Genomic DNA, 7628 nt, shown 5'->3' with positions numbered 1-7628 from the left:
GACCCTCCCCGTGGTCTGCATTCCGTAGTGATGACTATGGTTATACTAGGATGAAGATATTCAACAGTACACATCTCTATCTGGAGCAGGTCTCTGATGATAAGGTATCATATATCAGATAGATTTATCTTTATTTTCTATAGGAAAAACATTGGGTCTAAAGCTGTATTATTTTGTTATCTATATCACTGAGCATACTCAATGCCTGCTTGCGAAACATGTAGACCTACTGCAATACCAGACTAAATATAGCATTAGTTATTGTGTTAATGGCTCATTTTAAAAATTGTAGTCTGTAATCTCTGTATGCTAATCAGTATGACTATTGTCACTATGAGGTCAATTCTGGGACTACTTTTTATGCTCCTCTAAGGGTGAGCATATAGTTGCCGCTTTGTCCGTCTGTCTGTCTGCACTACTGATTAGGGATAGTGGGCCATCTAACTGTAAACAGAACAAAAAAGAACAATAGAATTCATTCCCTATTTGGAAGTCTGTCTGTTCGTCTGGTTGTCCGTCTGTCCATCCGCTTTTGTTGTCCGGTACAGAACACTGTAACAACACGAGGTATCAACATGAAACTTTGTAGGTAGGTAGATCTCATTGGGTAGATGTGCAGTGCACAAGAACCATAACTCTTCCTTGCCTAATTTTGGAGTTATTGCTCTTTGCTCATTTTTATGCCACCGCAATCTGCGATGCGGTGGCATATAGCGATTCACCTGTGTGTGTGTTTGTGCGTTTGTGTGTTTGTGTGTGTGTGTGTGTTATATAGATTATATAGTGAACTTGAAAAATCTTCTTGTGAAAAACTACTACTCCAATTTCAACCAAACTTGACAGGATTGTTCCTTGGGTGAAGGGCTTCCAAATTTGTTCAAAGAATTTCATTCCATGCAGAAATCTGGTTGCCATGGCAACCAAAAGGAATTATAAGAATAAATTTAAAAAATCTTCTTGTAAAGACCCAAAAGGCCTAGAGCTTAGATATTTTGCATAAGGCATCATCTGGTAGACCCTTACCAAGATTGTTCAAATTATAGCCCTTGGGTCAAAATCGGCCCCGCCCCGGGGTCATTGATTTTCGCTATATGTACATATAGTAAAAACTTAAAACACCTTCTTGTAAAGACCCAAAAGGCCTAGAGCTTAGATATTTTGCATAAGGCATTGTCTGGTAGACCTCTACCCATATTGTTCAAATTTAGCCCTGGGGTCACAATAGGCCCCGCCCCAGGGGTCATTGGTTTTCCTTATATGTTTATAGTAAAAACTTAAAAAAATTCTTCTAGCAATTGACAAATGCTAGAGGTTAGATATTTTGCATGAAACATTGTGTTGTAAACCTCTAGCAAGATTGTTCAAATTATAGCCCTGGGGTCAAAATTGCCCCCGCCCTGGGGGGGGGGTCATTGATTTCAATATATACATATAGTAAAAAATAAAAAAATCTTATTGTCTGAAGGTACAAGGCTTAGAGCTTTAATATTTGTTAAATAATATCATCGGAAGGTACTCTACCAAAGTTGTTCAAATTTTGCTTCTTGTGTCAAAATAAGCCCCGCTCCTGGGAGCCATAGGTTTATCTTATATGTATATAGTTAAAACTTAAAAAATCATCTTCTCTAAATTTACAAAGGATAGAGTTAAGATATTTTGCATGAAACATTGTGTAGCGAACCTCTAGCAAGATATATATTGTTCAAATTATAGCCCTGGGGTCAAAATTGGTTCCGCCCCGGGGGTCATTGATTTTCATTATGTACATATAGTTTAAAAAAAAGTATATTTATGTCTGAAGGTTCAAGGCATAGCGCTTTTATGTTTGATATATAATATCATCTATAGGTCCTCTACCAAAGTTGTTCAAATGTCAAAAATTGGCCCTGCCCGGGGGCAGTGAATTTCATTATGTACACGTATTAAAAACAGAAAATAAAACAAATGTTTTCTGAATGGGAGAAAGCTATAGCTTAGATATTTGACTTGAAATGTTGTTTGATGGACCTGTATCAAGATTGTTATTAAACCCTTGGGTCAAAATTATGCCTTATCCAAGGAGACAGTGACCTACTTTCTTGTCATTTGATGTACAGCAATGACATTTTGACCATGTGCACAGTTTTAGTTGTAAAATTGAACTTTGACCTAGATTTTGATGATGTGACCTACTTTCTTGTCCTTTGATGTACAGCTATGAAATTTGAACCATGCGGTGGCATAGCATTTTTTCCAAATGCAATCTTGTTACACTTTGAATTTTGTGTCCGGGACATAACTCTGACACTGTAAGAGATATGAACATGAAACTTTGTAGGTAGATAGATATCATTGGGTAGATGAGCAGTGCAAAGAACAGTAACTCTGCCTTGCTTAAGTTTGGAATTTTTGCACTTTGAACTTTATCCGGGACATAACTCTGAAACTACAAGAGGTATACTTTTCTATGTTCAAAATCTATTCGGGTAGCATCACCCAGTTCAACTGGTTCTTGTTGTTTCTGATCACAATGTTGACATGATAGTGTGTTTATTTTATACTAGACAGTATTACTGCCTGAATAGTTATATACTGATACATGATAACTTGTATATTTCACTAATTACAGAACGGTACAGTAATTGACAAGATTATGATCATCAAAGACAAACATGGACCATACCATATCAAGTAAAGACATAGAGACACTATGAGAAGAGTGAATCAAAAAGAAGGGGAAAATAATTATAAAATAATAAAAAAAAAATAAAACAAAAAAATCAAAACTGTTAATACAAAGTGCAATCATTTGATAATTTTATATTTTTTCTATTAATGAATGAAAGAATGTGTGTGTGCCTCAAGGAATTTATAAAACATTTTTTAGCTCATCTGTCACAAAGTGACAGGGTGAGCTTTTGTGATCGCTTTTCGTCCGGCGTCCGTCCGTCGTCCGGCCGTCCGTCCGTCCGTAAACTTTTACTTTAAATGACATCTCCTCATGAACCACTAAGCCAATTTCATCCAAACTTCACAGGAATTTTCCTTTGGTGGTCACCTTTAAAAATTGTTCAAAGAATTTAATTCCATGCAGAACTCTGGTTGCCATGGCAACCAAAAGAAAAAACTTTAAATATCTTCTTTAAAGAAACCGAAAGAGCTAGAGCTTAGATATTTGGCATGAAACATCTTCTAGTGAGTGTCTACCAAGATTGCTCAAATAAAAGCCCTGGGGTCAAAATTGGCCCCGCCCCAGGGTGTCATTGATTTTCCCTATATGTATATAGTAAAAACTTAAAAAATCTTCTTTTAAAGAGCTCAAAGAGCTAGAGCTAAGATATTTAGCATGAAACATGTTCTAATGGGTGTCTACCAAGTTTGTTCAAATAAAAGCCCTGGGGTCAAAATTGGCCCCGCCCCAGGGGGTCATTGATTTTCCCTATATGCATATAGTAAAAACTTAAAAAATCTCCTTTTAAAGAACCCGAAGAGCTAGAGCTTAGATATTTGGCATGAAACATCTTCTAGTGAGTGTCTACCAAGATTGTTCAAATAAAAGCCCTGGGTCAAAATTGGCCCCGCCCCAGGGTGTCATTGATTTTCCCTATATGCATATAGTAAAAACTTAAAAAATCTTTTTTTAAAGAACTCAAAGAGCTAGAGCTAAGATATTTAGCATGAAACATCTTCTAATGAGTGTCTACCAAGTTTGTTCAAATAAAAGCCCTGGGGTCAAAATTGGCCTCGCCCCAGGGGGTCATTGATTTTCCCTGTATGCATATAGTAAAAATTTAAAAATCTTCTTTTAAAGAACTCATGGAGCTAGAGCTAAGATATTTAGCATGAAACATGTTCTAATGGTTGTCTACCAAGTTTGTTCAAATAAAAGCCCTGGGGTCAAAATTGCCCCGCCCCAGGGGGTCATTGATTTTCCCTATATGTATATAGTAAAAACTTAAAAAATCTTCTTTTAAAAGAACCAAAAGAGCTAGAGCTAAGATATTTAGCATGAAACATGTTCTAATGGGTGTCTACCAAGTTTGTTCAAATAAAAGCCCTGGGGTCAAAATTGGCTCCGCCCGGGGGGGGGGGGTCATTGATTTTCCCTATATGTATATAGTAAAAACTTAAAAAATCTTCTTTTAAAGAACTCAAAGAGCTAGAGCTAAGATGTTTAGCATGAAACATGTTCTAATGAGTTTCTACCAGGTTTGTTCAAATAAAAGCCTTGGGGTCAAAATTGGCCCCGCCCCAGGGGGTCATTGATTTTCCCTATATGTACATGTTTATAGTAAAAACTTAAAAAATCTTCTTTTAAAGAACTCAAAGAGCTAGAGCTAAGATATTTAGCATGAAACATCTTCTAGTGAGTGTCTACCAAGATTGTTCAAATAAAAGCCCTGGGGTCAAAATTGGCCCCGCCCCAGGGGGTCATTGATTTTCCCTATATGTATATAGTAAAAACTTAAAAAATCTTCTTTTAAAGAGCTCAAAGAGCTAGAGCTAAGATATTTAGCATGAAACATGTTCTAATGGGTGTTTACCAAGTTTGTTCAAATAAAAGCCCTGGGGTCAAAATTGGCCCCGCCCCAGGGGGTCATTGATTTTCCCTATATGCATATAGTAAAAACTTAAAAAATCTCCTTTTAAAGAACCCGAAGAGCTAGAGCTTAGATATTTGGCATGAAACATCTTCTAGTGAGTGTCTACCAAGATTGTTCAAATAAAAGCCCTGGGGTCAAAATTGGCCCCGCCCCAGGGTGTCATTGATTTTCCCTATATGCATATAGTAAAAACTTAAAAAATCTTTTTTTAAAGAACCCAAAGAGCTACAGCTAAGATATTTAGCATGAAACATCTTCTAATGAGTGTCTACCAAGTTTGTTCAAATAAAAGCCCTGGGGTCAAAATTGGCCTCGCCCCAGGGGGTCTTTGATTTTCCCTGTATGCATATAGTAAAAATTTAAAAATCTTCTTTTAAAGAACTCATGGAGCTAGAGCTAAGATATTTAGCATGAAGCATGTTCTAATGGTTGTCTACCAAGTTTGTTCAAATAAAAGCCCTGGGGTCAAAATTGGCCCCGCCCCAGGGGGTCATTGATTTTCCCTATATGTATATAGTAAAAATTTAAAAAATCTTCTTTTAAAGAACCAAAAGTGCTAGAGCTAAGATATTATGCATGAAACATGTTCTAATGGGTGTCTACCAAGTTTGTTCAAATAAAAGCCCTGGGGTCAAAATTGGCTCCGCCCCAGGGGGTCATTGATTTTCCCTATATGTATATAGTAAAAACTTAAAAAATCTTCTTTTAAAGAACTCAAAGAGCTAGAGCTAAGATATTTAGCATGAAACATGTTCTAATGGGTGTCTACCAAGTTTGTTCAAATAAAAGCCTTGGGGTCAAAATTGGCCCCGCCCCAGGGGGTCATTGATTTTCCCTATATGTATATAGTAAAAACTTAAAAAAATTTTCTTTTAAAGAACTCAAAGAGCTAGAGCTAAGATATTTAGCATGAAACATGTTCTAATGGGTTTCTACCAGGTTTGTTCAAATAAAAGCCTTGGGGTCAAAATTGGCCCCGCCCCAGGGGGTCATTGATTTTCCCTATATGTACATGTTTATAGTAAAAACTTAAAAAATCTTCTTTTAAAGAACTCAAAGAGCTAGAGCTAAGATATTTAGCATGAAACATGTTCTAATGGGTGTCTACCAAGTTTGTTCAAATAAGAGTCCTGGGGTCAAAATTGGCCCTGCCCCGGGGGTCATTGATTTTCCTTATATATGTGTATATCAAAAACTTAAAAAGTATTCTTTGAAAAAACCTAAATAGCTAGAGTTAAGATATTAAGCATGAAACATCTTCTAGTGAGTGTCTACAAAGTTTGTTCAAATAAAAGCCCTGGGGTCAAAGTTAGCCCTGCCCTGGGGGTCATTGATTTTCCTTATATGTGTATAGGAAAAACTTAAAAAACATCTTTGAAAAAACCCAAATAGCTAGAGTTTAGATATTAAGCATGAAACATGTTCTAGTAAGTGTCTACAAAGTTTGTTCAAATAAAAGCCCTGGGGTCAAAACTTGCCCCGCCCAAGGGGTGTCATTGTTTTTAACTATATGTGTATAGTAAAAACTTAAAAAATCTTCTTTAAAAAAACACAATGAGCTAGAGCTTAGATGTTTAGCATGAAACATCTTCTTATGGGTGTCTACCAAGTTTGTTCAAATAAAAGCCCTTGGTTAAAATTGGCCCTGCCGGGGGTAGGGGAGGGCAGATCATTGTTTTTCATTATAGGTGTGTACATCATGAAACGTCTTCTTATAGGTGTCTTCCAAGTTTGTTCAAATAAAAGCCCTGGGGTTTAAACTGGCCCCGCTCCGGGGGCCTACATACAGGTGAGCGACCTTAGGGCCATCATGGCCCTCTTGTTGTTCTAGTTTTCTTTCAAAATTGCCATATTCATTTTAATATGTAGCCAATATCAGAATCACAAAATGATAATTTTCTGAAGAACTCCAAAATATCAACAAAATTAATGTATTCAGAATGTTTCTCTTCAAAAAGACAGAACAATTTACTTATTTTTGAAAAGAAAAAAACTTATATTGGTGTGAAAGAAAAACCTGTTTTTGAATGACCAAGAATTACTTGTATGACAAGTTGTTCTGAGAACTTTAGTTTTAATTAAAAGAAAGCTTTAATTTTTTCAAGTGATTTTTTTTTGTAACTTTTGTTTATTTTTTCTCCTTTTTTTTTACCAATATGGAATGTCACATTTTTCAACAAGTCCAGGGAGAGCAAGGTAACAATACTGGGATTTGTACCTTAATTACTTTAAGATTATTGCATATATGTGCAAAAGTGAAAGGGACCAACAATATGTTTTGTTGTATGAATTTTACTAGAATAAAATGTTTGTTTAAGATGGTGCTCATTTTTATATTGCTTGAAATCATGGTTTCCTGATTGCTGAAAATAATCATTATTATATTAAAATAAAATATTATGTTTAATATGATCTCATGCAGATAACAAATAATATTTTATAATTTGATACTTGTATGTAATATTTGTTATGAGTGGTAAAAGTGTACATTTACTGTCAAGTTACTGTATGTAGTGTGATGAGTGAGTTGCTTTGAGAAAATTATTCTGACTGTTCATATTACTGTCATGTTTAGGTGTAAAAACTTTCAAAACTTTGTATACACAATTGCTTAAAGGTATAAATTTTCACAAAATTGTGTAAACATAAGGAGATTTTAGTAATTTCCTTGTAGCTAAACATTGTCAAATGTTGGATTCAAGTGGTTACCTATTCTAGTTTTCCAAATTTTATCTTTTTTTAAAAATTTCAATTTGTAAGTTTGTTATTTGTTAAATATTTAGAGATATTTTTTTTTGAAAGTTTTTTTTTGTTAATGAATATTTATTGCTGATTCGTTAATTTTACTTCACATCCTCCATTTTAAATTAATAAATCTCTAGTAGTGTTATTGAAAGGATATGGAGTCAAAATTAAAACAGCAGTACAAATCTCACGGTGGAAAGTTTACACTAAAAATATTAACATGACGTTGACTTTTAAAAATTAATTTGAAATTTATTTTTATATTTAGTTAATGAAAACAGTACTTCATTGTATATATTT

The 7628-nt window shown here is 34.9% G+C and overlaps 1 long non-coding RNA gene across 1 annotated transcript; it reads left to right on the top strand.

Annotated features, from left to right (window-relative positions):
- Positions 1 to 2: 2 nt before the first annotated feature.
- On the top strand, positions 3 to 7416 carry LOC132735529 (uncharacterized). The gene is made up of 2 exons (XR_009626463.1): positions 3 to 104; positions 2609 to 7416. It is a non-coding gene; the product is annotated as an uncharacterized LOC132735529 (long non-coding RNA).
- The last annotated feature ends 212 nt before the right edge of the window (positions 7417 to 7628 follow it).

Source organism: Ruditapes philippinarum, unplaced genomic scaffold, assembly GCF_026571515.1.
Source record: "Ruditapes philippinarum isolate M1 unplaced genomic scaffold, ASM2657151v2 ctg16368_1_1_1_1, whole genome shotgun sequence".
NCBI lineage: Eukaryota > Metazoa > Mollusca > Bivalvia > Venerida > Veneridae > Ruditapes > Ruditapes philippinarum.
Note: the sequence above shows the minus strand (reverse complement) of the source record. Positions and strands in the feature narration are given on the sequence as shown.